The 22,266-nt window shown below is 34.5% G+C and overlaps 1 long non-coding RNA gene across 1 annotated transcript; it reads right to left on the reverse strand.

Annotated features, from left to right (window-relative positions):
- Nucleotides 1-6,068: 6,068 nt before the first annotated feature.
- On the reverse strand, nucleotides 6,069-13,635 carry LOC128553797 (uncharacterized). The gene is made up of 3 exons (XR_008369439.1): nucleotides 13,476-13,635; nucleotides 7,167-7,869; nucleotides 6,069-6,641 (listed from the first exon to the last, which is right to left on the reverse strand). It is a non-coding gene; the product is annotated as an uncharacterized LOC128553797 (long non-coding RNA).
- Nucleotides 13,636-22,266: the final 8,631 nt, after the last annotated feature.

Below are 22,266 nucleotides of genomic sequence, written 5' to 3' on the forward strand. Positions count from 1 at the left end.
CAGGAGTAATATAGGCGGTGGGAGTCGTACTCCAAATATTACTTATAGGCAGTGGTTTGGACATTTCAAACAGTTGTTTAGTTGTGATCCAGAAGAAAATGATGTTAATGCAGAGATATGTGTCTAAAATTTAAATATGGGCAAAAAAGAAGGTATACTGTTTAATAATGCCATAACTGATGATAAAATTATTGAAGCAGTTAAATCTATAAATCCAAATAAAGCTTCGGCAGGTAATTTTGTATTTTACAGTTTATTTATGGAGGAGTAGAAATCTTGAATTAAATCCAGGTCAGTCAGAAGAAACATACCATATATAAAAAGAAACTTTTTTTAAAAATAAAATATAGATCTAGTCATTTCTCGTCAACTTGGGCTAAGTCGATAGTTATTCCTTTGCACAAAAAAAGGTAACATTGATATTCCTGATAATTATAGAGGTATTGTTTTTGTTGATATTTTTAGCAAAATGTAAACAAGTATATTGACTACATGGGTAACTTTTTATTGTAACTCATTTAAAATAATCACCGAAGCGCAAGCTGGTTTTTACTCTGGATACTCTACTATCAATGATTTTGTTTTATATTCTATAATAAGTACATACCTAATTACGAGGCGTAAAAATTATATCCAGCAATGACCTAAATTTTATAAATGGTAATCTCTTGAAATCAATTTGAAGCATATATCATTCTGTAAACGCTTATGTAAGAAGTAATGTATCATGTACTACAATATTTGAATGTCCCCTTTTGTAAACTTTGAAGAAAAAAAAAGAAAACTGGATTTATGATGGCCAGGCCATAGAAACTGTAAATGCCTTAATTTAGTTATGTTGGTTTAGATTTTACGGTTTTATTGTACGGTTCAGAACCTTGGGCTACATAAGAAGTCAGGGATTCAGTAGAACGTGTTCAATAAGAGGTATAATCATGAATGCACCATTGTATGCTTGTTATGCTGCTGTTTTATGTGATTGTGCTAGGTAAGAAATGTTACAACATGCTTAAACACTGGGACCATTTTGGTTTTAAAAACTGGGTTACTACATACAGAAACAATATGTATAGTAACGGGTTTGGGTATATCTGGGAGAAACAAGCAATAGATAGTCCAAATGTTTTCTTAAAACAATATACAAAATGAAATAATCCGCAGGTGGCTATTCGTATGGCAGTTCAACCGATTTCTTTACTTTTCTTTAATTTTCAGTTGCACATAAACAGGAATAGGTTTTGAATATAGAAAAACGCTAATTTTGTGTCTGCATGCAATATTGTTGTCATCGTATGACATATTAGCAACAAGTGTGAATAATAAAAATAAATTAAAATAATAATAACAACAGAATGTCCGCCCACAGCTAAAACACTGCTCCTCTATAAAAATGAATTGGGTTTTACATGTCTTCACTCGGTACCGGCAGTGTTCCACAAGACTGGAAAACGGTTATCGTTGTCCCTGCATACATAAAGGGCCCACAAAGCAAAGCCAGCAATCACAAACCTATTCTCTTACTTGCATAGCTTCCAACTGATGAAGCATGTTTAAGCATCAACCATTATTAATCATACAGATAACAAAATTTGCTCAATTCCTTCAAACATGGCTTCTGCTCAAAGCACAGTTGTGAATCTCAATTATTAAAGTTTAGTCAAGAATTTTTGATTACCTTAAAGCTAGCAAATAGACGGACCTATTAGTAATAGTCTTTATATAAACGTTTGACAAAGTCGATCACAATCGTTTGGTCTGCAAGCTTTTCAATAAGGTAAATATAGAAAAACATCCATGTGGATTACATCTTTCCTTTAAATACAAACACAAAAGGTCTTCAATCAGATATACCACCTTTGATATCAGGGGTACCCCAAGGGTATGTCCTTAGGTCTTGCCTTTTCTTAACATATCAGTCACCTGCCAGACTCACTTAAAAGCACCGTGCGACTCGTTGTTGATGATACAGTAGTTTATCTCACTCTAAATGAGACCCTCTAGAGTACCTCAATAAATTAGAGCTTTGGAAAAAGACCCGTTCAGTGGAGTTTAATTCTGATAATGCGAAGTGATTAGGGTATATAAAAAAGAAATAACAAAACATTGCCTTTCGCTATAAGCTACATATCCATGAATTTAAAACTATAAATAATGCTTAATATTTCTAACCAGCAGTGTGAGGCCACAAAAAAGGTAAATAAAGTTCTAAAATACATGAAAAGAACTGATCAAACAAATATTACAAATGTAAATGTACAAATTAAGAAACTCCGTATCAAACATGTTCACCCATAATTGGAATATTGCTCAACTGTTTGGCATTCATGGTAATAATCTCTAACATATGAAATTGAAAGAGTACGAAAGGCTGCCACCAGATATGTTCAAATCAGTTATGAAGCATCACAGAAATGTTAACTGTACTTAAATGGCAAACGTTAGAAAAAAAGGAGAAATTTCACATTCCTACATCCCTAATTATTTTATATAAAATCCATCATTCCATTGTTTTCTTTTAGATCACCAGTACCGGCCAGACTTTAAGAGCCTTCACTTTTATATTCCCTCCTTTCGCACCCATTATCACAAGAACTCATTTTCCAAGAACCATTAGACTCTAGAACAACCTACCACATCATGTTACCGCTAATGCTACTCTTAATTAGTTCAGGAGTGACCTAGATTACTGATGTTCAAATCTGAAATATATGCTTTTATCATCTTTTAACTTGTTACTTGTGATAGATATAATAGTACTGATTTTAATATTGCACACTAAGCGTCGGCCAGACAGTCGCCTCCCAGTCACAGTCAGTCATTGGCAGTGGGGACTATCGAGTTCCGGCTACCATAACTTAACTGACACTTTTTTTTATTTTCTGATGGTCGCAGCCATTAAGTAATGGCGAACCCCCATTTGTTTAACTAACCAGTATCAAACCTCAACATCTCGCACAGTCTCTCGTGAGAAACTCATGATGTCATGCAACAGTTCAAAGCACTTGGTTATTCTTGAAAATCAGAATGTTACCTATTTATGAATTTAATTTAATCACACACACAAACATTTTCGATAAAATCCATAAAACAACATATAAAAGATATATCAAAGGTAAGGTGAGGGTAGATTTCCCGGAAGCACAAAGCACCAAAACACTGCCTCAAAGCCACGCATTTGCAAAGTAGGCCCACAAAAAAAAAAGCTGTAACGGAAAAATATTACTGACGGGTTGAAACATCCAACAAGTACATAACAATTTAAGTCAAATAGAGATAGAGTGGGGAGGAAGTGGGGAAAATAGGGGTGGGGATAATTTGAAGGGAAAAGAAGGATGAATATACAAAGGTACAACGTAAATCACAATAGCGCAGACAGTCATGCACCAAAATTAAACACACAACCACACCCAACTAAATAACATAGAGAAACAAACAAGTAAGACATAGGAAAACAACGGTACAATCACACAAACACACACATATAAGCAGGAAAAAGCAACCCTGCACCGCCACAGGACTACGAAGCCAGAATAGGCAGCCACGAAAGCTTACCTAAGTAAAAGGGGGAGGGAATCCAAAAATCCAAAAAGTAGCGAAAATGCAAGGAGAAAGGAGGGGGCAACGGGGGTAGCAAGGAGGACAAAAACGATTACAACAAACAAGAAAACATACGCAACATACAACACAAAACAGAAAACCAGTTGAAAATAGGGGCACTGCCTTGGACGGTCAGAAACCTATATAAAGAAAACTAGGGGTTTAAACGCGTTTCGGGCATGCCAACCTCGAACTTGCCCTACTTTCAACAAGTCAGACAACAATATGTAAATAAAATCCCCGCTGAGAAAGGCTCTAACATTAGCGCAAAATAAAAGTTTAATAAAGTAAAAGATAAAGTTAAGGTTAATCTAAAGTATAATTACACCAATGTACTCAACAACTTATCTGACGCCAGAGCACCAAGAGCCTAACTTTTAAGGGCACGACTAAGAAAACTGCAAGACAAAAAGTTCTCAGAAAATGTCAATAAACAACGATTCTATACCGCAATGACGGAAAAATATTGCAGACAGAGTTACCAATCTGAAACTTATGTTCAAATTATGTTGCATGGATTATTTATGCCAGATCAAAAGGAAAATGGATTAGAAATATTGTGAAGTAAAAGGTGAGTCCATTGCATTTGATAAAATCATAGCGTGACAGACTTCTGGCACGACTCCTTGTTAGCTGTCAGTATGGGATTCGTTTTAGCTCAGAGATCCGTAACAGCATATTATATAAACATCTCTGAGCTGATGTCTTTGCTAGGGACTACTGTGCAGATGTAGACAAATCTACAAACTTATTTGCTTTATTTTAACGGTGATTTTTAACAGGGTTATAACTTTAAAAAGCAGAGTAAAATGTATCGATAACGAGAATGAAACAAACACACAAGGAACAGAGCGGAACACCGATTTAAAACAATCATTTGCAAAAACACCAATGTAGAATTAGCACACTTTAGGAAACCTTCCATTCAATTCCCACAATGTTTCAGCTGGAAGACTGTGTAAATAAACGCTATTCCTGTACAGACATGATGGCAAAGTATGAACAACAAAACATGTTTTGGTAAATTTTAGATAGAAAGTAATTATAATCTGAAAAGTAGATCCCTCGGAAGCACCGAGAACAATGCAAACAGTGAAAATTGCAGACTCGGTTTGATTGAGTCTGTTCATGAGCAGTAATGGAAAATGCAACACTAAGCCTAACAACTATAAACACATGTACTCAGTTCTTTAAACCAGAGCAAAATAGGCCTCTGATGCAAAATAAGCTTAGAAGTGAAAACCGTGTCACAACCATTAATGTCTTACCAAAAAGTGAGCTGAAACTATATGGAGAGATAACAATTCCAAGTTTGACTGACTTTAGATACCTCATGTTGATGTTTTTGCCCTGTCACTAACAGCCAGGGAAAGACTTCCCCGATTTAATTTTTTAAAACGCTTTCTTCAGGAATCAGTATATACAAGTACAACAATAATCAATAGCAAATACACTACTTGTTGCTTTCCAATATGCTTTCCAATATGCCTCCAGGCCGCAGGTAATCGAAAATGGTCATTTTTTTTTTTGCCTCAATTCATTGATATTTCGCGGTTAAAATTCTAAGCAGGACGACCTAGACTGGCACGGTTTGTAGAGTTGAAAGTTGATGCTTTTGGGCTGTCAGTACAAGTACGGGTGTTAATTTTCGAATAAATGTGAAGTTTGTGGACAAAGTGGGGTTACGACATGCATTGCAATAGAAGGATTACACCCTTCTGAAGCTATCAACACCAGAATTATACGTGTGTTTTTCATATTGGGATCATGAAGCAGGTAAGAATTTGGTTTTACATGGAAACAATGGCGAATGGTTTGTTATCCTGTAGTATTTAATGCTTTGATGGTATTTGGTGGCATTTTTAAAACGCCGTCAAATACTATTTTAATCGTTTTAATAGTTGTTTGCAGTACTTATGTTATGATAATTTGCAAAAAAAAATGGAAAGGCAAGAGATTGTTGCGGGCCAGAGCCGCTCACCTAACCCCAAGCGTCTGTGGACATCGAGAAAACGTGCAAAGTGCATGTTTCGGATGGCTCGCTTCAAGGTCTATGTCATACTTTGGGGTCAAGGTCATACATTCGGGCGTATATTGCTCTGCATTGCTGTTAATCTTTGGAATACGATCTTGAGCAGATCGCAGTTTCCAGAATAACACTGAAATTCAGCTTTTCAAGATTTTAAGTATGATTTTCGAGCTGGCTCGACACTACTTACTTGCTCGATATTTGACTTTCAATCTTTGAAAAAAAGATGTTCATTTTATACAAGGGTTGTTAATAATTGCTTGAAAAAGTAATGCATTAAATTAGCATCACTTACTAAAAAAATGGCATTAAGTCAGCATTACTCATTTTTGTCAAAATAATGCATTAAATTAGCATTACCTAAGGATCATTACCATTAGTATTAGCATTACTTTTTTTTTAATCATTGCTTGTAATAAATACATACACAATTTGTTTGTTATTCATTTAATCATTTTAATTGTTTATTTCATAGCTGCAACACATGACTTGATTACATTTAACGCCTGTAATGAATCTAATTTACCAAGTAGGAATTAATTTGTATGAAATACTTGAAATGATCCAACAGCACCATAAAAAACACAGAATCTAAATTCTACAGCATTTTGTATTTGTCTTTGTCTCCAGTTATTGATATTGTTTATGTATTAATGTTTTATCACAGTTGCATTTTATGAGCATAAGCTGCTCAAAGATTTGATCGTTTAGTCTGTTACGATCTGGCCTGACAATCTTGTCTTCGGTAGAGTATATCTTTCGACTGGCACCGAAGTAGCAGGAATGGCAAGGAATCTAACTGCAAGTTCCGCTAATGTGGGGTACTATGAACAGTGTTTCTTCCAGTACTAGAGTGGGTCGTCCTATTTGCCTATGCATTCCTCATCGACCTCAAATTCTCCTGAGCCAGAAGGGTTCCTGTACCGTTTGAAAGTAGATTGCGAAGGAAACGGAAGAAATCTTCAGCCTCTTGATCTAGTTTAGTATGTTTGAGAGGTGGTGATTGTTCATCTTCCTGAAAAAAAAAACTGTTACAGTGTGTAGCCCATTTTACAGTATTTACCTAGGTCATCTATAGTTAAATACATGTATGACTTTCTTATATTATATCTGAATCTTTCTTTTACCATTTCCTTATAAAAATACTTATGTTGAAGTACAGCGCTCATTAACATTTCATTTGTAAGAGAATGTCAAGTTCTTGTTTAATGTCTCCCTAACAGCCTTAATTGACATGACATGTAAAAGCTAGCTACCTTAAGGTCTTTAACACCATTATCAGTGGCATACTGTTGATATATATAAAGGTGTCAAAAGATATTAATAGATTCTTCTTAATATTTTAGTTAACAAAACTAAATTATGTCACACTTTAATGGCAATTATAAATTTGTACTTTGGAGCCAAGTTTAAAATGCACACTGCTAATGTTATTGAATATTTCACTGGTCAGAGACAACTTGTGCTAGTGTTTATGTTCAAAAATTGTTCAAAACTAGATGGCCCATTTACCAGTATATAAGCAGAATGTTGTAGATACCTGAACATTTGGACTGTGTTTTTGACCTTCTGTTTGAGGTTTCTGCTGTATATCTGGATCTGATCTGGTTCACACCAAGTTTACTTGAACCTGGGATCGAGGATGTCGATAGTTACAAAGGTGTCTTCCGCCTCATATATGGACATTCTTTGTTCTGTAGACTCCCTGAGCCTTTTAACTAAGTTTGAGTTATAGTCACACTGAATGTTTTTCAGATGTCTCTTCAGTCCTATTGTTAGTGGAATAGTCTTTCTAGCACTTTTACAGTTTTTTAAGTCTGAATCATGTTGGTGGCTAATTCAAGTGGACTCAAAATTTTACATATTTCACTAAGTAATTTTCTTTCGTATGATATAAGTTTCAATGAATAATCAACACGATTTAATTTCTCTTCTGGAATATTGAGAATGATCATGACAAGCTGGCTGTTCCAACGTGGACTCTGATTTCTTCCTACATTATGTCTGAAGCAGCAACGGATTTTCTAATGTGTCCAGCAATTTTTGATGCTTTGGCTTTAACTTTGAGAATATCTAAACTGCAATCCCGGAGTCCATCTCGTACCACTAGTTGCAATGTTTGTGCATAAAATCGTAAAAGCTTAAAGCCTGTCTCTTCTTCGTCAATATCGGGCTCTGTCAAGTTATTTTCTTCTGTATCAGACTCTACTGATTAATCACTGGCGTTACATGTTTTGACAAATCTAGGAAGAGAAATATTAAATGACTTGACCATGTTTGATGCATTGTTACTGATCACATAGGAAAATTTGCTTCTAAGAATGAAGTCTGACACTACTTCTTCGTATTCATGGCGAATGTTTTCAAATGTATGTTTCCTTGAAAACGCAAAAAAGACACCATAACTGATTTCAAGCACAAGTAAACAATATAGTGTCCCGTCATCACCAGAAAGCCTCTCATTGGTCGACAAACAACAAATTCCTTTCTCAAGTTATCCTTCATTCTGCTCTCTTTTTCAGCTATTAGATTTGTTGTCATATGTTGTATACAAGGTACTTTGTACTTTAATGTTTGAACAGATGCTTTAAAGTGACTGCTTTGTACTATAGATACTGGAGAAATGTCACCAGTTATGTATAAAACAAGGACATCCGTCATTTTCTTCTAACTGTAACCATTTGCATTATATTTTTTGTTGAAGATTTGTTGAAGATTCTACAAACCTAAATACTTTAGGTTGGTCTGAAGTTAATGATGCCAGTCTGGAGACACATCTGAATGTTTTCTTTGCAAAACAAATTAGAAATTTTACCTATAAATTTTTTCAAACTAGAACAACTGTTCCATTTGTCCAATGTTGGACCTTTTTCTGGTATATTGCAATTCTGTATGCCAGTTAATTACATATTTTGAATAAGTGACATTAGGCATGGTATATAATGCACCATTGAAGTTTACGTTAAAATTAATTGCCGCAATCAGTAGTAAAACTTTATTGACTGGGCAATAAAGAAAAAAGAACTTACTTTAAAATGTGTTATAAAATTTGCGGTTAATTTAAATTTGCCCGAGAAACACTTAGCACAGTACATACATTGTGCTTGAAATTTTTATTCTTGTCTTTAGATGCACCCTGTGGGACATCAAAGTGCTTTAAAACATTCATTTTGTAGATTTGAGAGCAAAATGAGAAAGGAGTTATTTTATGCATAAAAGTTACATATGAATGAACAAACAACAGTTAATCCTATAGTACCTGAATAATAAATGCAAACTACAATGACAAATTATCTAAGATTGGTCAATTATTTGGGTTACAATCATGATATTTCAATGATTTATCCAGTGCACACTGAGCAATGTTTACTAAGAAAAAATCATTCAGGTGTACACTAGAAAAAAGGCAAGTATACAATTAGACAGTTTAATAAAATCATACAACACTCTTTTAAAAAACTGCTATAATCTGTGTAAATAACAGCATGTGTAGGTATTATATTTTTTGAGTCATGCAGAAAATAATGCCTCAGTAATGACAAGCAATAGCATTAGCGTTACTAAATTTGGCATTAAATTAGAATTATTTTCAATGCTAAAATTGTCACAATAAGCAATTCTTGGCATTATTTGAAAAAAATAATGCATGATTAACGCATTAGCATTAGCATTACTACAACCCTGCTCAATACAAGATCGAAATTCGGCTTTTGGAATATTATGATTATTTAGCTGGTCCGAAATTAAAAGCTATTTTGAAATCAAACATTTTTCAATCTTCAGGGGTAACTTTGGGTCAAAATTCAACAAGTTATGAAGTTTAATTTCGATCTTCGAGCTGGCATAAGATTCTAAGCTAGCTGGAAACGGCTCATGGCATGATAATAAATGTGCATTTATTTGATTACACACAAACCTATTAACTAGATGCCAACAGGCAACATGTCGAGCCCGTCAGCTGTCAAAAGGACTGGGTGTTGCACACGATACTCTGTCTCACAGAGGCAAACATTTATGCCAAATAAGAAAAGATTGCAAAAAGTTACAATATAAGTTATTTGTAGTAACAACAAAGGGAAGTAAATCTTTAAAAAATTAAAAATTCTAAGTCCACACAAAAATCCTTACCAGTAGAGATAGGTCAAAATACACCTCAAACTTGGATGTAACATGCATGCTGTTTACAGAAAAGTGGTCTTGAGTTTTCCCTACGACCAGTAATAAAAAATAAAGTTACAATATAAGCTATTTATAGTAATAACAAAGGGAAGTAATTCTAGGTTCTTGCGCATGACACTCCGTTTCATGATGGTTAACAATTGTGCCAAGTTACATCAAAATCCCTCTATGCATGAAAAGGAAATGCTCTGGATAAAGTCATTCTTGTATCTGACCTTTGCCCTCTAAGTGTGATCTTGACCTTAAACTTTAGGACCTGGTTCTTGCGCATGCTACTCCGTCTCATGGTTGTGAACACTTGTGCCAAGTTACAATAAAATCCGTCCATGCATAAAAAAGAAATGCTCCGGACAAAGTTGTCATTTATAATGTTTGGTAGTCGCCAACAGTTGAATAAGTGTTCCACCACAGACATTGAAATATGCAGTGATAAAATCAAAGTGCAGAGTTGTATTAGATACTTGGGCGCTTTTCTAGATGACACACTTAATTTCAAGGAGCATATAAAAAGGAAATGTAAAACTGCAATGTTGAATTATTTCAAGATCAAAAGTATCCGTAAATACATAACCAAAGAAGCCACTGAAATATTGGTTTTGTCATTAGTAATTTCTCACTTGGATTACTGTAATGTTATTATTTATGGTGTTGCTAATTGTGAAGTAGGTAAATTACAACGTATTCAGAATATGTGCGCCAAACTTGTTCTCAACGTTAAGATGCGTGATAGTTCAAAACAGGCATTATATGACTTGCACTGGCTACCTGTGAAGGCAAGAATCAATTTTAAGATCCTTTCTTATATGTACAACTGCTTTGTTGGTAATGCTCCTCAATAACCTATAGAACTTTTGTCTAGTAAAATTCCAAAACGTACACTACGTTCGTCAGAATCATCAGTAGGATGCTACGTTGTCCCTTATAACAAGAAAAAAACATTCAGTGACAGAAGTTTCAGTACGGTTGGACCAAAACTTTGGAACGAACTGCCATTAAATCTCAGACAAAGTGAATCAGTTAAAATCTTCAAAAAGCAGTTGAAAGCTCACTTCTTCAAAGACTACTATTCATTGTTCTAAAATTCATACTACAGCAATTACATTGAAGCAAATCAAGACTTTGTGTTAATATTGATGAATTGTTTTTACTCTTTTTAATGCATGAGTGTACAACGCCATTGAAGATGCTTTGTGTGTTGAAATAGGCGTTTAAGAAAATTCTCAAGTTTCAAGTTTCAAGTCATTCTTGTATCATTTGACCTCTAAGTGTGACCTTGACCTTAGACCTAGAGACCTGATCCTTGCGCATGACACTCTCTCTCATGATGGTGAACAATTGTGCCAAGTTACATCAAAATCCCTCTTTGCATGAAGAAGAAATGCTCCGGACAAAGTCATTATTGAATTTGACATTTGACCTATAAGTGTGACCTTGATCTTTAAGATAGGAACCTGGGATTTGCGCACGACACTCCGTCTCACTGAGGTTAACATTCATGCCAAATATAAACAAGATTGCTCTATGCATGTCAAGGCTATGGTCCGGACAAACATCCGGACGGACGCACGGACGCATGCACGCACATACACGAAACAGTCATTTGGACAACTATGTCTTCGTTTCCGCAAGCGGGCTCGACACAAACCTTTATTTCATAATCATGATCATCAAACAAGGAATTATAAAAGCGAGCTTCTATCTGACCGTAAGATAGTAGACCTTATTTTTACAAAGTGATTATTCCGTGTTATAATAAAGTGTTTGTTGGGAATACCGTTATAAAGGTATTCTGAATTAATCCATCAAATAACATTTGGGTTCCTATTATTTCCAATTGTTGTCCAAATGTTCTAAATTATTTTGAAGCAACCCGTCTGAAATATTTTTCCATTACAGCTTCTTTTTGTTGTGGGCCTAGTATGCAATTGCGTGGCTCAGTGGCTGTGTTTTTAGTGTTCTGTGCTTCCGAGAAATCTACCCTCACCTATTATCGTTTGCAATCACTGTAAATCAGACTTGACAATATTCCTTTATCCATATAATCAAAAGTATAAAAGTAATCGGCCTAAAGTAACGGAGAAGACCGAAAACTACCGAACAGTCTCGACTACCAATTTATCTGGCCAAACTTATTTTTGGCTTTTGTGGTGATTTGTGCTAATTTTTCCATATGATTAGTTCAAACAAATGCAAATGCGATATTGCTAAGAAAACATCGGCTTTCGCAAGTTTGATTTACGACAAAGCATAATGAGAGAGTTTGCCTTTATTACTTGAAAATGGTTCTTTCATTTTACAATTTATAAATGGATTTTTGCTAATCATCCATCCATTTTTATCAATTAAATGATTATGGGATAAACTGATTGTCAAACAGAATTACGTATTCAATCTCATCAAAGTATACGCCGCCAATTCATATTGTTTTTAATATGTGTCAATGGAAATAAGATGGGAATAAACAAGACTTTACCAAGGTGTTAAACAAGTTTGATGAATGAAAGCGTCCTGACTTTAAAATTCTTAGAAATATGTTTCTTTCGTTCTAAGAAAATTTGAGCTTAATTTTTTTTTTTGTTTTATTGTTAAGACAACCGGGAACTGAAGTAGTACAGAAAAAACCATATCCGAGGGAAACAAATCCATTTGTCTTTTACATAGTAATGTTGGCTTTACCTCCCTTTAGTTTCAATAACAAGATTGTTTCAACTGATGATTTTATGTGTGTTTTCTTTAATACATCTATCCTAAAGATTAATTTAACTGTAATAACATGTCTTGAAAACATTTTTCAAAATAATAGAAATTGAATGAATATTTTAGATATCTTGGGCTGTTTTGGGGGTTTCATTTGGTGTACTGTTACTGATGATAAACCCGGACAGATAATGAGGTTTTTTACTTGTAACATTTTTATTTCTGCATATTGTTATCAAGGATTGGTATCAAAATAAAGCTTAACATTTGCTGAAAACTTTATTAAAATTTGTATTTAGTAAGCAAACTCAAATGAAGTGAGGCCCTTAAAGGGGTATGTAAAATGAGGACTGTGCGAACGTTGACTGGTGATAAATTTGACCACTTAGTCATTAACAAAAATTTCCTCACAGTATTCTATTGAAACTTTCCTAAAATTGCTGCAACAGTCATTCCGGTTCAAGTAATGAAAAGTAATCTAATGTCAGGCCTTTATGTGTTGACAGTGAGCATGCGTAAAAACACCCTCTTCCCCAGAAGTTTTGGATACTTTTTGTTATACAGATAAATGTAAGTCATTTATTTTACAGAATATTTATCAATTTTGTTTTTGTTTACACTACTTGGTGTTGTAAGTGGTTGCTATTAGATGGTGTGTTCATTTATATAAATAACCGATTGCAATTGAATAATTTCAAGGTGGGAGACTTTATCATCTGTCCGGGTTTATCATCAGTACCAGTATTGGGGCCCAGTGGAGGAGACCTTCTGGTGTAAGAGTGCAAGAAAAAAATGAATCGAATGATCTGAGAAGTAAAAGTTCAAATTATATGAAAGATCAGAGAATGTGAAAAAAAGTCTAAAGAAGATCTTGAATAATTTGAGAGGAAATAACAAAGTTAAAAATCAGTTTGAAATATACAAGACTCTTTAAGGTAAATAGAAACAATTTACAAGGAAAAGGTTAACTTACTTTATAACTATTTCATCAGTATGTATATCTTTGAGAGAAAATCGACTACCTTCCGTATTTCCATAAAGAAAGTGAAGACCAGTTTTTTTTTAATAAAAAAGGGAACTATATCCTTCGCTCATCTGTTTTACGCTCATTAGTTTCGACGCCATTTTTGTTTTGCTTCCTCATTGTTATAAACGACCGCGCACTAGGTCATACTACGCTTGGTTGCACTGTAAACAAACAATACTTCGCTTTAATTTAACCGTGTGGAAAATCAGAGATACAACGGTACGTTTATCAAAATTTTATTCATTATGGTGTAATTTTATGTATTTTAGCTAATTAAAAATTTCCCAGTTTGTTATGAGCTCGATTCTTGTATTAGCAGGATCTGGAAATGTCAGCTTTGTGTCGTCTGGGTGCCGCAATTATTTTTAAGGTCACGTGACAGTCATGTGACCAAAATTATGTACAACGTACGAAATATTCATATGTTATGTATACTGTACTGCTTATATCATTAGAAGACGTTGACTGGAATTAATTTAATATGATTTTGTTGCTGTTTTCTAGTATGTTGTTAACTATTTATATATGATGAGTTCTGGCAGATTGTTTTCTCCTTTATCTTTTTCAGATCAAGTACAGATGCTATTCCCCAACATCCATGGTCAAGGCAATGGAGAAGGTGAGAGAGACTGGGGCACACATCAAGACCACTGCTAGGGAGTATGGAATACCAGAAGCATCTTTGAGGCATAAGCTAAGTGGTAGAGTAAATCCAGAGGCTACACGATCTGGACCATCCCCAATGTTCTCACAAGAGGAAGAAGCTCATTTCGTGGAACATTAAAAGTTCATGACTCTATGTGGGTATGGCTACATTAGCTCTGAGGTACTAGACATGGCATTTGAATATGCTGTTTGCATGGGTAAAATGAACAGTGACCACCCATTGTCATTTCAATGGTACACAAACATTATGTCTCGTTGACCAGTGCTAAAGGTCCTTAAACCCCGAGGTCTAGAGATCCATAGAGCCAAAGCAACAACTGTGGACTGTGTAAGCAATTACTACAGAGAGCTTGGATCTATTCTGTCAAAATACAACTTGTCAGACAGGCCAGAAAGAATCTACAACGTTGGCGAGAAGGGTCTGTCGACATCCCATAAACCTCCAGGTGTTGTGACATGTGTTGCCATTAAGCCTCAAGCTGTAACATCAGGATCAAGGCAAACAGTAACTGTCACTGGGTGTGGAAATGCTTTGGGACACAGTGTTCCACCTTTCTTTATCTTCCCAGGAGCACGCATGCGACAGGAGCTGTTAGATGGTGGTTGCCCATGAGTTGACGGTGATGTGTCTGAATCAGGCTGGAGTAACAGTACAATTTCAGGAAATATATTTCAGATCATTTGTTAAAGTACTTGCCTGAGCGTTCTGAGGACAATCCAGTGTTGATTATGTACGATGGCCATAGGTCACACATCCATCAATATCAATTGATTAACTGGTCTAAAACACAGAACCTGATTTTGTTCATATCACCAGCACATACAAGTCATGTTCTACAACCACTGGACATTGGTTGCTTTGGACCGTTTGAAATGATGTATAACAAAGTGGGTCACAAGTTTGTGTGAAAACTGTGGAAAGAGCATTACAAGGTACAACATCTGTGAACTGGGTTGCTCAGCATATACAAAAGCCTTGTCTCCTGAAAATCTACGTGCATCATTTCGAAAAGCGCGTATATATGCCTTCAGTCCTAATTTTGTAGATCCTGCAAACTTCAAACCATCTGAACCACTTCAGCAGGACATTGAACACAAACACAACAGTAGTGATATTGAACAAACAAAGTCAGCACCTCAGAGTTCATCTGATTTCTTCACAGCCAAAGAGGCCACAGTCAGAACCAAGAAGCCACCAACCAAAAAACGACGCTATTTAAGTTCAGTCGTCAGTGGCTCCATGGTAGATGATATCATACAGCACGAGAGTAATAAGACTCAGAAGAAGACCTGTGTACCTAAATCAGACAGGTCAGCACCAAAGCCAAGTCGTCCATTCTACAGATAGAGGAGCAACTTGGACAGTAAAAATGTCCCCACATCTGATGCTCCCAAAAATAATCAGATTTGTTTTTATTTAAATGTTTCATGCCTTTGGAGTACACAAATTAAATATTTTAGTTAACTTTTGACAATTTTTTCGTTATTTCATTGATTTTACAAAGATACAGGTAGCTGTAAATCAGCGACAGATACGTTACACTGCGAATTTTCATTCAAAAGAATATTTTAATATAACACATACCAATATGTGTGTCCGTTATTTACCTGTTCCGGCTAAATAGTCTAAATAGTTTAATAAGAAATGAAGTTATTTATATATTATGACTGATAAAATAAATCTAATTGTATGGAAAAAATAGCGTAATTTACACAAATATCAGTTGTCATAAAACGCACTTCATATTGATTTATGAAATTAGATCGATATCATCATGTAGATTAACATTCTTGAATTGATGATGGAAACATACTATAAGAACAATATAACTGTTGGTTCTTAGATATGTCCGAAAATACAGTCTTTTTGGTGAAAATAGTCTAACCATTTCGTATAAACGTATCTGTCGCATTTTTAAAATTGATTAATTGGCGTTACATTTGCATTATAATTCATACATTTTGATATGATTCTGTTTGAAAATAAAGAAATATAACACAAAATGTTTATGTTTTGTATAGAAAACTTTAATTTGAACATCTTACATAAAAAAATAGAAATTGTAACGTATCTGTTTTATTCAATATTTATGATGTCTTATTAACTCCAGATATCAATAATAAAACCGTAATCAACTATTTTCTAAAACTTTAAGTTAAAGTGATTATTATTCAAACAATTCAACCATTTTTACACTTTTATAGCACAGTCGTATAATGTATTTGTTGTTTGTAACGTATGTGTTTTTAATATGTTTTCTCAAGTGAAATATATGAAATCTGGACTAAAACTTAATTATTTTAACTCGGATACAAAGTTTAACACGTGCTGTACTACACTGTCCAGTAACATTTCTAGATAAATGCAATATAAATGTATGCTGAATGAAACACTTCGTAACATATCTGTTAAAAAACAAATCGAAACACGGTGGCAGTTGAACATCATCTTATTTTATTTTCTACAATATGCTTATTTCGTTTATAAATAAATATTACTTTGATAATCATATCATTAAACATACTAACTGTCAATAATCGTTCCGGAACATGCATTACGCACCCGAGTATTTGAAGTGAATGGATGTTGTAACGTATCTGTTTTCCAAATTGCCGACACAAAAGGTACGCGGTCAATATACAAATGACTAACACATATTGAAAAAGGCGATGTTTTGTTCAAGATGTTTATCATTAACTAATCATTTGAGCATAACAGTTAAGTAATTGTCCCGATATTTAAGTTTCAGTATCATGCAATTTAATTTAACCCTAGATCGTCGACATAGATTTTTGTTCTCATGTGCATGCGTTAAACGTCTGATTTCGAAAATAAATATCTCTAGTGGACATTTCAGTGTGAATTTAGACAGTATAAAACATGCCTCCTTCATTTTAAAAGCAAAATAATGATAATACCAAAAAGTATATAATGTTGAACTGTGCCGACATGTTTAAATTGGTGTTGCTCCTCTATCTGTAGAATGAACGAAGTACTTCTGGAACAGCCATACCAAAGAACCCTCCAGCTATCCGACCCGACCCGATCTGAGAACATTGATTCTGATGAGTCGGAGAGTGACACTGAATTATTAAGTTCGCAAGAGTTCTTCTTTGATATTTGTTAAGTGGGTCGAGTGTAGTAACTGTGGACATTGGGTCCATTTAGTAATCTGTACTAAAGTCAAAGTTGTTATGAGAGGAGACAAGTTCTTGCGCCCCCATTGTGTGAACACTGAGTGACTGACATTGTTTAATAAATGAAGATGTTATATGACAGCTTACTATTAACACATTTAGATAGTAAAAATGTCTATGAAATAAATAGAAATTTTAACTTTTTATAGTGTTAATGTTTCAGATTTGGGGCTGATTTTAACTTCCAATATTGCAATTGTATGTACAAGTTCTACAAGGGTGAAATATTGCGTGAAATAGCAAGCCAATCAAAAGGCGTCATTTCTTATGAGCGTCAACAAATATGGCTGCCTCCGTGCTTGGTCAACTTAACACGAATACTGACCAATTATAGCTGATAACAACCTTTTAAACAGGTATGAAGTATTAGAAAACAGACTAAACTAATAGAAATAATGTTTTAATTGTATGACAACACGAATTAACAAGAGAATATTATTCTTATTTTCTTAAGGGCGTCGAAACTAATGACTCCGGGATAATAGGAAACAATGACAAAAAGTGATAAAACTCTAAATACTAATAAAGCCAAATGCCTTGATGGTATTCGCCGAAAGGTTTTAATAGAATGTAATAAAATGATGTCGAAATTAGAGCTATCATTCAATAAATCAATAGTTGAGGGAAAACTCCTAAATATTGGATAATTCTAATGTCACTGATTGTTTTTGATCTGATACAATTTTATAGCAAAAAATAAGGTTGAAAAGTATAGACCTATAAGTGTAACTTCACTATGTTGTACTTATTACGGAAAAAATATCAAACATCTAGACAAAATGAATGTATTTTCAATATTCCGACATAGGTTCCGGCAAGGTTACTCCTCTATCTCAAAATAAATTAACTCGATGAAGGACTGGACGGAAGCCATATACAACGAATTTGTTGTTAATGTGATTTATCTAAATTTCCGTGTTGCCTTCGATAAAGTACCACACAAAAAATTCTAAGCACAACATTCTTGGGTACGGAAACAAAACAAAAGAGGTCCAAAATAAGTATGTTGGAAGACTTTCCCCTAGGAAGAACCTAACGAGTAGTAGTAAATGCAAACTTCGGTGAACGGGAAGATGTAAACAGTTAAGTTCAAGTCCTGTTTAAATTTTACACAAACAACTTAACGGAAATCCTGAATTTCACTTAAAATTGTTTGCAGATGCCATAAAGTTGTATTCAAAAAATAGCGATCCTGTAGAAAAGATTCTCCAGCAAACAAAAAACAAAACAAAAAACAAAGAAAAAAGAAACATTTTTGGTGAATGTGAATGTGCAAATACCTGGCTGCTTTCTTTTAACAATTAAAATGTATACATTTGTACTTTGGAACGAGAGTTGAATCTGACAAATGTTACATCAAAGATCAGAGGATCCAAATTACAGAAATATTATAGGAAGAAAGTGAAAAGATATAGGCATTCTTTCATGCAAGATATTTACCGTAATGGATCATAGAACATGCTTTTACATCCTTATAAGACTTTAGTAAAACCCAAGTTGAAATATCGAACAGTTATTTGGAACCAAATTTTTTTTATAAAAATGATTAGGCCATACCAAATTGATTAATAGTTCTTCGGAAAATTTTCAAAAAAAAAAAAGAGGAGCGAGCGAGCGAAATGGTTTTTTTTTTTTTTTTTTTTTTTTTTTTTCTCAATTTTGATTTTTTTCAGAGGCGGGTAGATTTTACATGGGGCGAGCGGGTACTTTTTTTCCAGCTTGGACCTCTAAAAGGAGGCATAACAAGTTATGATTATACATAAAGTTAACATTTCTTTAAGAATAACACAGAAATCAAACATTTACAGTGTGACTAACACAGTAGATAGCTTTTCTATATGTTTTAAAGACTACATGAATGGTTTTGCAAAAAAAATCTTGCCAAAACTCATTGAATCAGTTTGTTTTTATTTTGTATTTATAATTACTAAGGGAAGAGTGTCTTATTTTTAATTTTGATTGTTCTACATTAATCTGAAGGCGTGTCCATTTATCCGCAGAGGATGGTGTGGAATATTTAAGACAAAACGGGCACCCAAGTGGAATAACATATCTTCTGAAACCCAGTTAGATGGCTTCGCCACATGAGCAACTTTGTGTCCCTAGTGAAACTCCAAACGGCAGAGGTGAGGGGAAAATAATAAATCACTTGACCAATGAGACCAAACGGAGTTGGGCACACAAATGCTTCAACATTGCTCGAATCCCATTGGAATAATTTCTTAACAGATCAGGATAGCTTAAGTTTTTGTGGTAGAGGTTCATTTAAGTCAAAAATGATAATAGACGGACAAAAAATGATCCCAATATGGCCACTCTTAAAAGTGTTATTTGTTGTGCTTTGATTGACCGTTGGGAAGGTCTGTTTTTTCAGTTTCTTTCTTTCAATCAATTCATAGCCAATTAATATACAAACAGGGAAAATTGGGGTTACAATACAACATAAATTATCTTTATATCTACACTACTTATTTGAAAAGCTAAACATTTTTTTTAATTGAATATGTGCATTTTGATAGAAAATCTGACTGTCGTACTAAAGAAGTTAAGTTCAAAATGATTTGGGCCCAGGACAATTAAATTTAATGTGATGGATCAGTCAGGATCTGTGAACAAACTTTTTTTTTAAAGAAAGCACTTTGCTTTGGCTCTAGATCTAACATATTGAACTAAACAACTGATAACAAATAGTTTGAAAACTTTATCTGAACAATTTCTATGTTTAATCCAAATATTTTTAATTGAATCCCCGTGCACGTCTTACAAGCCGGGCTCTGTTCTTTTCACTGTATTCTGTATTGAACAATCGTAGAACGTGCCTAGTTCATCACCTACAGGCACATCGAAGGCCAAGTGTGGCATTAGCACAGACACTCCAGATTTAAAACAAATGATGAACAACATCATAATTCCTGACTTTTTGAGTTTGAGTCATCAGCTACATGTATTACGAACGCACGAATACCGATCAATATCACTTTGACGCAATAAAACAGCGATAAAACCTGTTTTGCCGTTATCATTCCGAACCGCGTAATCAGAAAAAAATTTTTTTTTGGAGATTTTTACGTACGTGCTGGCGGGTGAATTTTTTTTTCTTTTTCTCGGGAATGAAATCATTGATGCGGTAATTCCGACGGACGACAAATCAATTTGGTATGGCCTTACATGTGCCTTGCTATTTGTTTTAACATACCACCAGTGGTATGATTTCCAGAATTTAGCTAAAATTGATCTTTCCTTAAAATTAAAATTTAGTTTAAACATATTTTATTTCAAACAAATTGATATGATTACAACAGAGATATTAACATTAACATCGATACAATCAATTTGAAAAGGGGTACGACCGAAAGCCTAGCTTATAGAGGTCTTCTCCCGACTGAAGTGTAATTACTTATACATCTGACGGTCAAGTATATAATGTTTGAAATATGATTTTAACAATAACAAAGACGTTTTCATAAGAAGTATGAAAGGAATGACGATGAGAATTAATTTGGATTAACGAATGCTGGAAGCAGATCCTATATGTTGTGTCATGGAAAGCGTCTACTGTCCCTTATGAAATCTTGAACAGCGATGAATATTTCAGTGTTAGTGTTTTCACTAAGATTTGGATCACCGTGCAACAACGTATAAAGCGTGACTGTACATAGGTTAGAGATTTTTTGGAACAACAAAGCTCTGATATTTGTGTAAAGTGGACATTCAAAAAAGAAATGATGGTTACTTTCTATAAGGCCACAATGACAGAGAGGTGAGGGAGAAATATTTTTGCTATGTAAGTGTTGGTTTAGGGAACTGCACTCGTTGCGTAACCGAGATGATGAATTTGCCATTTCCTCGTTCCTATATAGAAATGTGCAGGTGTTTTGCGAATGTTACCACGGATTCTGTGTTTGAACGAAGATAAATAAGGGGAATTTTGCAACTGAGGAGATAAATCATTCTCTTAAAGCCGATGGAAGAAAAGAATTATAGTAAAGTGCCGTACGAGTACGTAGTTCCTGAATGTCGGCGGCATTTCTCAAGTTGTATGTAGCTGTTTCTCCCACAGTTTGCGGAACAAGCGAAGACAAATATTCAGGTGTGAGACCATTTTTCATTTTATACAAATAAATCTATTTGTGATGCAATCTACGTGTTTCAAGTGATTCCCAGGGAACTTCTTTATGAAGATTAATATGAAATGAAACAAGCTGTGTCGTTCCAGACACAATTCTAGATGCTTCGTTCTGTATTTTGTCAAGCTCCTGTTTTTCGTATTGGATGCAATTGCAATAAACAACGTCGGCATATTCGATAAACGGTCTTATAAAGGAAAAATAAATGATTTCGAGAGATTTTCTGTCAAGTTGAAATTTAAGTTTGCGCATCAGATGGATCCTCTTCCAGGCCCGTTCTGTTATGTGTGTTATGTGATTATGCCAGGAACCATCCTCAGAAAGATGAACTCCAAGGTGTTTATGAGATGTTACAGTTGATATTTGTTGATTATTCATGAGAAGTGGTGGATGAAGTGGTTTATTTGCTTTGCGTGAGATAAGCATAGTTTCTGACTTTGATGGGTTAAATTTTACGAGCCATGTATCTGCCCAAGTAGAGATTTTGTTGATGTCAGTTTGCAAAAATTGAGCGGAGATTACAGGATGGTCAACTTTAATATGAAGGCTAGTATCATCAGCAAACATGTTAATTCTAGCACCAATATCTTCAACGATATCGTTTATATAAACTAAAAAAAGGAGAGGTCCTAGGATTGAACCTTGAGGAACCTCAGCCTGGAGAGAACACCAGTTAGATTTAGCACCAGGTAGAATAACAAATTAACGTCTATTTGTGAGATAGTTAGAGAACCAAGACAAGAGAG

This window comes from Mercenaria mercenaria, unplaced genomic scaffold, assembly GCF_021730395.1.
Source record: "Mercenaria mercenaria strain notata unplaced genomic scaffold, MADL_Memer_1 contig_4330, whole genome shotgun sequence".
NCBI classification, from domain to species: domain Eukaryota; kingdom Metazoa; phylum Mollusca; class Bivalvia; order Venerida; family Veneridae; genus Mercenaria; species Mercenaria mercenaria.